The sequence below is a fragment of the Triticum dicoccoides genome, chromosome 1A, assembly GCF_002162155.2.
Source record: "Triticum dicoccoides isolate Atlit2015 ecotype Zavitan chromosome 1A, WEW_v2.0, whole genome shotgun sequence".
NCBI lineage: Eukaryota > Viridiplantae > Streptophyta > Magnoliopsida > Poales > Poaceae > Triticum > Triticum dicoccoides.
In genome coordinates this window covers 192,109,753-192,117,458 of record NC_041380.1, presented here as the reverse complement: position 1 = coordinate 192,117,458, position 7,706 = coordinate 192,109,753, and positions in this window count along the sequence as shown.

Genomic DNA, 7,706 nt, shown 5'->3' with positions numbered 1-7,706 from the left:
CCTCAAAGAGTGCCCCAAAGTTCCTACCGGAAAATCACGACGAAAACATGTGCCAACCCCTATGCATAGGTTCATGGGCGGAACCCGCAAGTTGATCACCAAAACATACATCAAGTGAATCATGGGATATCCCATTGTCACCATAGATACGCACGACAAGACATACATCAAGTGTTCTCAAATCTTTAAAGACTCAATCCGATAAGATAACTTCAAAGGGGAAACTCAATTCATTACAAGAGGGTAGAGGGGGAGAAAACATCATAAGATCCAACTATAATAGCAAAGCTCGCAATACATCAAGATCGTATCACCTCAAGAACACGAGAGAGAGAGAGAGAGAGAGAGAGAGAGATCAAACACATAGCTACTAGTACATACCCTCAGCCTCGAGGGAGAACTACTCCCTCCTCGTCATGGAGAGCACCGGGATGATGAAGATGGCCACCGGAGAAAGATTGCCCCCTCCGGCAGGTGCCGGAACGGGTCTAGATTTGCTTTCGGTGGCTACGGAGGCTTCTGGCGGCGGAACTCCCGATCTATTGTGCTCCCGGATGTTTTTAGGGTATATGGAGATATATAGGTGGAAGAAGTACGTCAGGGGGGCCACGAGGGGCCCATGAGGGTGGAGGGGCGCCCCCCTACCTCGTGGCCTCCTCGAAGCTTCCCTTACATGGACTCCAAGTCTTCTGGGCTTCTTCTGATCCAAAAATAAGTTCCGTGAAGTTTCAGGTCAATTGGACTCCATTTGATTTTCCTTTTCTTCGAAACCCTAAAATAGGCAAAAAAACAAAAACTGGCACTGGGCTCTGGGTTAATAGGTTAGTCCCAAAAATCACATAAAATAGCATATAAATGCATATAAAACATCCAAGGTTGATAATATAATAGCATGGAACAATCAAAAATTATAGATACGTTGGAGACGTATCATATAGCAACCACCCATATGGACCCGCTTGAAGACTATCGACTCATATGCTTCTCCCCCTTTTGTCAGTAATGACCAACAAGGTTTAAAGACATAGAGCTTCTACTCGTTCCCATGAGGAGTAGGCGAAGCAGCAGGGTCGTCGTTGAGGTTTGGTAGTGCAGAAGAACTTTGTGCAGTGTTGACACACGCTGAAGTTGGAGGTGGTGAAGTAGCATCATATCGATCATCTATGACTGTGGCATTCACCGTTGCAGCTGAGGAGGAATAGTCAGAGTCTTCGAGTGAGGGAGTCCGACGCAAGTGAGCATTCCTTGGAGGAGTTGAGTCAAACTTGAATCTCTCTGTGAAGCCATCGTCTTGAAGATCAGCTTCAGCACTACGCAATGTCAAACTCTTCCATGACCTCTGACATGTTTCATGTGTAACAAAGGCATTCTTGGTGGCAAGAATGCGAATGCGATTTACTTCCACCAAGAGGCTTTGCATCTGACGCTTAAGCCAGTCATGATGCTTGTCCTGTTTTTGATGTAGAGCGACGAGAAGCTCTCGGTCATTGAGAACATGAGATCGCTTCCGAGGCCTTTGAGCAATGGTGCTTTCAGTGGCTTCAGTTTGGGTGCGAGGGGCACGTGTATTGCCAGCCAAGGGATAAACACGAGAAACGACCTGAACTCCTTCAATGGGCTGGGTGAAGCTTTGATGATCGACATTGTGAAGATAAATTGGCTCCTTTGCAGGCTCTGGGTAAATGACTTCGACAGACAGATCAACCTTTGGCAAGAATATAAGATGATTGCGTGCAGACGGCTGATAGTTGATAGCAGAGTGAAGCTTGATGAGGCACATTACCCATGGAGCATAGAACTTTGGACCAAAGATATCGGAGCCAGATGCAGCCAATTGTGTGATGAAGAAGTCTTGAGCATTGAAGCTGATGCCATTGAAGATATAGAAAACCAATGTCTTCATTGCTCCTTCAAGCTTCGCTGCAAGAGAATGTCCTTTGACCGGCCAGAGAGTTCGCGTGATAATATGATAAATAGTGCAGGGTAGATACTCTAGGTCTTCAACAAAGAACTCCTTAGGATAGTCAGCGTCTTGTGGCACTGGCTTCATCATGCTCAGCATTTGGCTCATGTTTGGCTCTGGCTTCTGGAAGATGCTCTCCAAAGCATTTTGGTGCAGCTGACAACCTGATTCATAATGTTCGCCAGGAGTGGGCAGGGCAGTAAGCTCAATGATGTCTTGGGCTTTAGCTTCATGGTGTACATCGGCTGTCATCCACTCAAGAATCCAAGTCTTCGGATCCCTGTTGTAGCCGCGAATATGGAGGGTAGCATAAAATTGTAGCAGAAGCTCTTCATTCCAATGTTCTTTGGCAGTCACAAACTGTAGGAGGCCAGCATCTGTGAAGCAGTCAAGGGCTTCTTCTAGGCAGGGCAGACCAGCCATGGCTTCACAGTCTAGACGCATATGAGGGAAAATGCGCCCCTGATTGTATAAGATGCAGGAATAGTAACTGCGCTGCTGATAACTCCAGAATCGATCTAATGAGATTCTTGGCCTTGTGTAGGGGTTCTTGGCACTGTCAAAGAATGTGTTGTGTGCCTTGAAGCCATTCAGATTAAACGATCCTGGTGAGTTGCGGTACCTGGAAACCTTGGCAGCCTTGACTTTGGCTTCTAGACCTGAGGCCTGTGCTCCACATGATAGTCAAATTGCGGACCGGCAGCAGGTGGAGGAACCAGAATGGGCCAGCGGACGGTGGTGAGTTGGCCTTGATAGAATGCTTGCTCAAGGGTGTGTGGCCGTGGAGGTGGTACAGGAGCAGTGGCAGTGGTATTGACTTCAGGGTTGGTTGGGGGTGTAGCAACACATTCTTCTTCATGTCTTGGCTCTTCTTGTTCATTGGCTGATGCAGCCGGAATATCTTTAGCCGCTTTGGCTTCAAACTCGGGTATGTTCGCAGTAGGAGAGGCTTCAGGAAAGACTTGGCGTGAAATGGATTGGCGCTCTTCTCCTTCTGGAACACTTGACAGAGTGACTTGTGGCCTTGGTCCTTTGCGAAGCCTGTGCAATGCTGGCGACACTTGTGAAGATGGAGTTGGTTGGGCCACAAAGTCATTGTCTTCAAGCACCGAAGTGGTGACTTGAGGTGGGGGAGTACTTGGTGATTCTTCTTGATGGGGGGATTCTTGTGGGTGATCAGCCCATGAGTCATCCTGAGCAATTGGCGTCAATGGACGACCAATGCTGATGAGTTTGATGTTCGTGAGAACAGGCGATGATACCACATTATGTTCAATCTGAGGAAGGACATCATCATCTTCAACATTGTCTTGATGACCAATGTCTTCAGCTGCGATGGGGTCAACAGCTGGAATGTCTTCAGCTTCAGGAGCCTCTGTGGAAGCAGGCTCATGAACTATCAATTGGCGCTCACTATGTTCAGACGCAGGATGAGCCACTGAGATCGGCTCGACAACAAGGGGCTCTGTGGGAGCAGCCCGATCTTTCTTCTTTGTCTTTCTCTTTTTCACCGTGGGAGCGTCGTTAGTGGTGTGCTTGCTCTTGCTCTTGCGGGCTTAGGCTTCAGCTGCCCTTGTTTTCTTGAGCTCCAAAGCCACTGTGGGGACCTTAGGCTTCGAGCCTGTAATACTGGCACGGAAGACAATGTGAGGTTCTTCCTGTCTTAATACTTCAAGTTGGGCCACATCAGGCTTCTTCTTCTTCTCGGCAGCCATTCTGGGGTCGATGCCAGGTCGCCCCAGAGCCTTGTGCTTTTCAGCTTCATTGTAGCCTTGAACACATTTGGCAGCCAGGTGTTTCATGCGCTCTTGAGAACCTTTAGCTTCTTCACGTTTCTTGTGGAACGCCTCCTTGAGATCATGCAACATGACCTTGAAGTTTTGGACGTCTTCCACGTTGAGCTTGGCCATGTGCTTCTTGAACTGAGCCTTTTCATAGTCAATCTTGTGCTTCAGCTCAACAATTCTCTGTGCAAGAGCCAGCTCAGGAGCAATGGCTCCATGGAAGGAGATGCTGGGGCCAATTGGGAGTTGAAGATCATCAAAACTAAGGTCTGGGTTGTCGAACCACTCATCAATGAACTTGTACAGGATCTCCACATCAAAGAGGGGAAGATCATTGAAGATCTACGCCTCTTTCTTGATCTTTATAAGCAGCTCAAGAGCATCATCGCCAAGATCGTCGGCGCTAGACAGATCAATGGCTTCGTTCTCATTCCTCAGAACGGCAGTAGGGGTCAATGCTTGACCAGTTGGTTGCATGGGCTTCTTCATCTTGTCAGACTTGGAGATGCGAGAGAGATCTTCAGACTACACACTGGCTTCAGGAGGTGCAGTGGCCAGAGGCTTCGCCCGCAAAACTTTTGGTGCAGAGGAGGGCTTTGAAGCCTTTGGTTTCTTTTGCTTCACAGGCTTCGATGGTGCAGGCGCTTCGTCAGAATCAGCGTCATCTGCAGAGTGATCCACGGCTGCCCCTTGAACAAGGGCCCAACAGAATGTGAGTGATGAGACCTTCAAGGTTGTAGAAGGGCCCAACAATATTGGGTTCAACATCGCATGTGCCATCGGCACGAGGAGCAGAGGGACCGGGGTTGAAGTCTAACCCAAGCGACTTCTTGTTCTCTTTGGCAGAAGTTTTGGCAAACTGGAAGTTGCACCTAAAGAGATTGTCTTCACGACACCATAACAGAGAGGATGGGTCGGCATTATCCGGCTGAGGTCCACGGATCATGCAAGGGTAGAAGCCTTGAGCAATAGCTTCGGACTTCGACTTGGGCTGAAGACCTTTGTATATAATATCTCCCCAAGGGCCCTTGATGGCATTCTTTTCAGCATATTCGTCAGTGACAAATTTGTACTTGAACCATTCCTCTGCCCAATGTCTTCGAATCCATTGGATTCGGTTCTTGCGTTCTCCATAGGTCTCTTCTGAATCTGACTTGTATAGCTCATAGAGATCCGGTGGCAGGTCCTTAGTAGTGTGTTCACGGTGCTGTCTGCCGCCGTTCCTGACTGATTTTTCTGTCGCCATGAAGTTCAGACTGAATGGCTTCAGAACTTGCAGAGGCTTCCTTCTGCTGGTCAGACAGGAATTAGCTTCAGGAGAATTGATGTGATGCTGTAAGAACTCTGCAAATGAATGCAGACTATGAGAACCAAGGGATTCTCCCACGGACATGTACCTGTGACAGCATTAGAGATGCGAGGTAAGGGGAAGAGGTGATATGCATTCTCAGAAGATTTTGAAGATAAATCAGTTTAGAATACATTGACCTCATAGTGCGAGGACATTCACTCATATGTTGAGAGTTGGTTCTAGATTTGTACGAATCCAAGAATAAGTACAAGTGAGGAATCTAACTACTTTGTGAAGCATCAGTGAACATACTAGGCATGTTATGAGATGCAGAACAGGATAGATTCAATTTGTTGGGATAGAAACCACTTGTGGTTGAGAAGGATGAATCTATCGGATCAAAAGGACTGTAAAAAGAGCTTTCATTTACCACTTGAGGAACTGCTAGACAGAGTAGAAGATGAGGCCGAGTAGTTCGATCTTCCGTGCTAAGCGCTTCATCGCTGGCGTCGTCGAGGGCTAGCAGTGGCGCTAGGGTTTGTGCGAGAAGGAGAAGTGGAAGAGGAGATAATGACTGGGGGAGTTGTGTATTTATAAGGACAGGGACGACATAGCGTTATTACGCAGGTGCCCCTGGCGATTCACATCTGAAGGACACGTGGCAAACATGCAACACATTGGAAGTTGTTCCATGTTCCCACGCACGCCTGGATTGTCGGGTGGTCTTTCCCGCTTCTCCGGGTTTCAGGCAAAAAGGATTGAGAATTTAAATCAGATTTAATGTTTGTCTCTGTGTCTTCTGCTGACAAAGACGCAGAGAAGACATTCGACAGTTTCAATAGAATGCATATGATTTGGATGGATAGAGTTTGAGGCAGAGAGCATAGAGAGGTTAGGGTCCAATCACATTCACTTAGTTCAAAAGATTCAAACGAGAAGACATAGCTATAAGTGAATGTTGTAGAGGACAGAACACTAATATATGTATATATCAGAATACAACCAAATCAACATAGTGAAGATAAACATGAGGACATGTTGAAATTTGAAGACAAACCAAATGCGAAGACATAGCAAAAGTAACGCCATGAAACAAACACTTCAAACGGAAGAATTTGGTGGTGGCGTTACCCACCGTATAGTAAGTATTAGACCCAGACACGGCGCACAATTATTGTGGCGCTCCGAAGTCAAATTCTGCGTTAATGTATTCACACTTAGAGTGTAAGTCTTCGTTAATTGAAGATATATGTTACTTCGTGTGTTGCACATCTAAGTCATCAACATGCATAAGTGTTAGGATGTGTGCCTGATCACAGAACATTTGAGGATTCCAAGATATTTAGCTCACACCGCAACTTGCAAAACCTTTTCTCATCCAAGGGCTTTGCGAAGATATCTGCCAGTTGCTCTTTAGTGTTGACGTGAATGATATCAATATCTTCCTTCATGACATGATCTCTGAGAAAGTGATGACGGATCTGAATGTGCTTTGTCTTCGAGTGCTGAACTGGGTTGTTGGCAATCTTGATGGCGCTTTCATTGTCGCAGTAGAGTGGTACTTGCTTCAGATGAACGCCATAGTATTTGAGTGTTTGCTTCATCCATAAAAGCTGAGCACAGCAAGATCCAGCAGCAATGTATTCAGATTCAGCAGTGGAGGGAGATACATAGTTCTGCTTCTTTAAGACCAACAAACAAGTGATCGTCCCAAAAAGTGACATGTGCCTGATGTAGACTTGCGATCCACCTTGTCACCAGCATAATCAGCATCCAAGAATCCAACTAGATCAAACTCTGAGCCCTTTGGATACCATAATCCTAATGTTAGGGTGTAAGCCAAATATCGAAGAATTCGCTTCACAGCTAAGTGATGTGATTCCTTTGGTGCCGCTTGTAATCGAGCACACATGCAAACACTAAGAATAATATCTAGCCTAGATGCACATAAATAAAGCAAAGAACCAATCATGGAGCGGTATACCTTTTGATCGAACTCTTTACCATTGGCTTCAGGACCCAGATGACTTTTGGTTGGCATTGGCGTCGTATAACCTTTGCAGTCTTGCATTCCAAACTTCTTCAGGCAATATTTGAGGTATTTCTCTTGAGATATGAAGATGCCGTTGCGTTGCTGCCATATTTGAAGACCAAGGAAGAACTTCAGCTCACCCATCATGGACATCTGATATTCCTCTTGCTTCATGTGTCCAAACTCATCACTGTATTTTTTATTAGTGCAGCCGAAGATAATGTCATCCACATATATTTGGCACACAAACAATTCACCATCATATGTCTTCATGAAGAGTGTGGGATCCAGGGAACCAGGTTTGATGTAGCGACCAGACCTCAAACAGTCTGATCTCTGTGCTCCGGTGTCATCCCTGGATCAGTAATGCTGACACCACACAGTACTCGGAGGATTTATAGCAGAGTAGCAATCACACACTTATTACATAGAGTGTCTCAAAAGAGAACTTATTACAATAAATATGGCTTAAGGCCATCTAATAACAATAACAGCGGAAGGCTTGGAAGATAAGTGAGTCCATTAACTCCAACGGCATCACTGAGTATAGAACCACGACCTAAAAACTCCTTAATCGTCGTCTGAAAAGTCTGCAACATTAACGTTGCAGCCCGAAAACGGGTCAGCACATGGAAT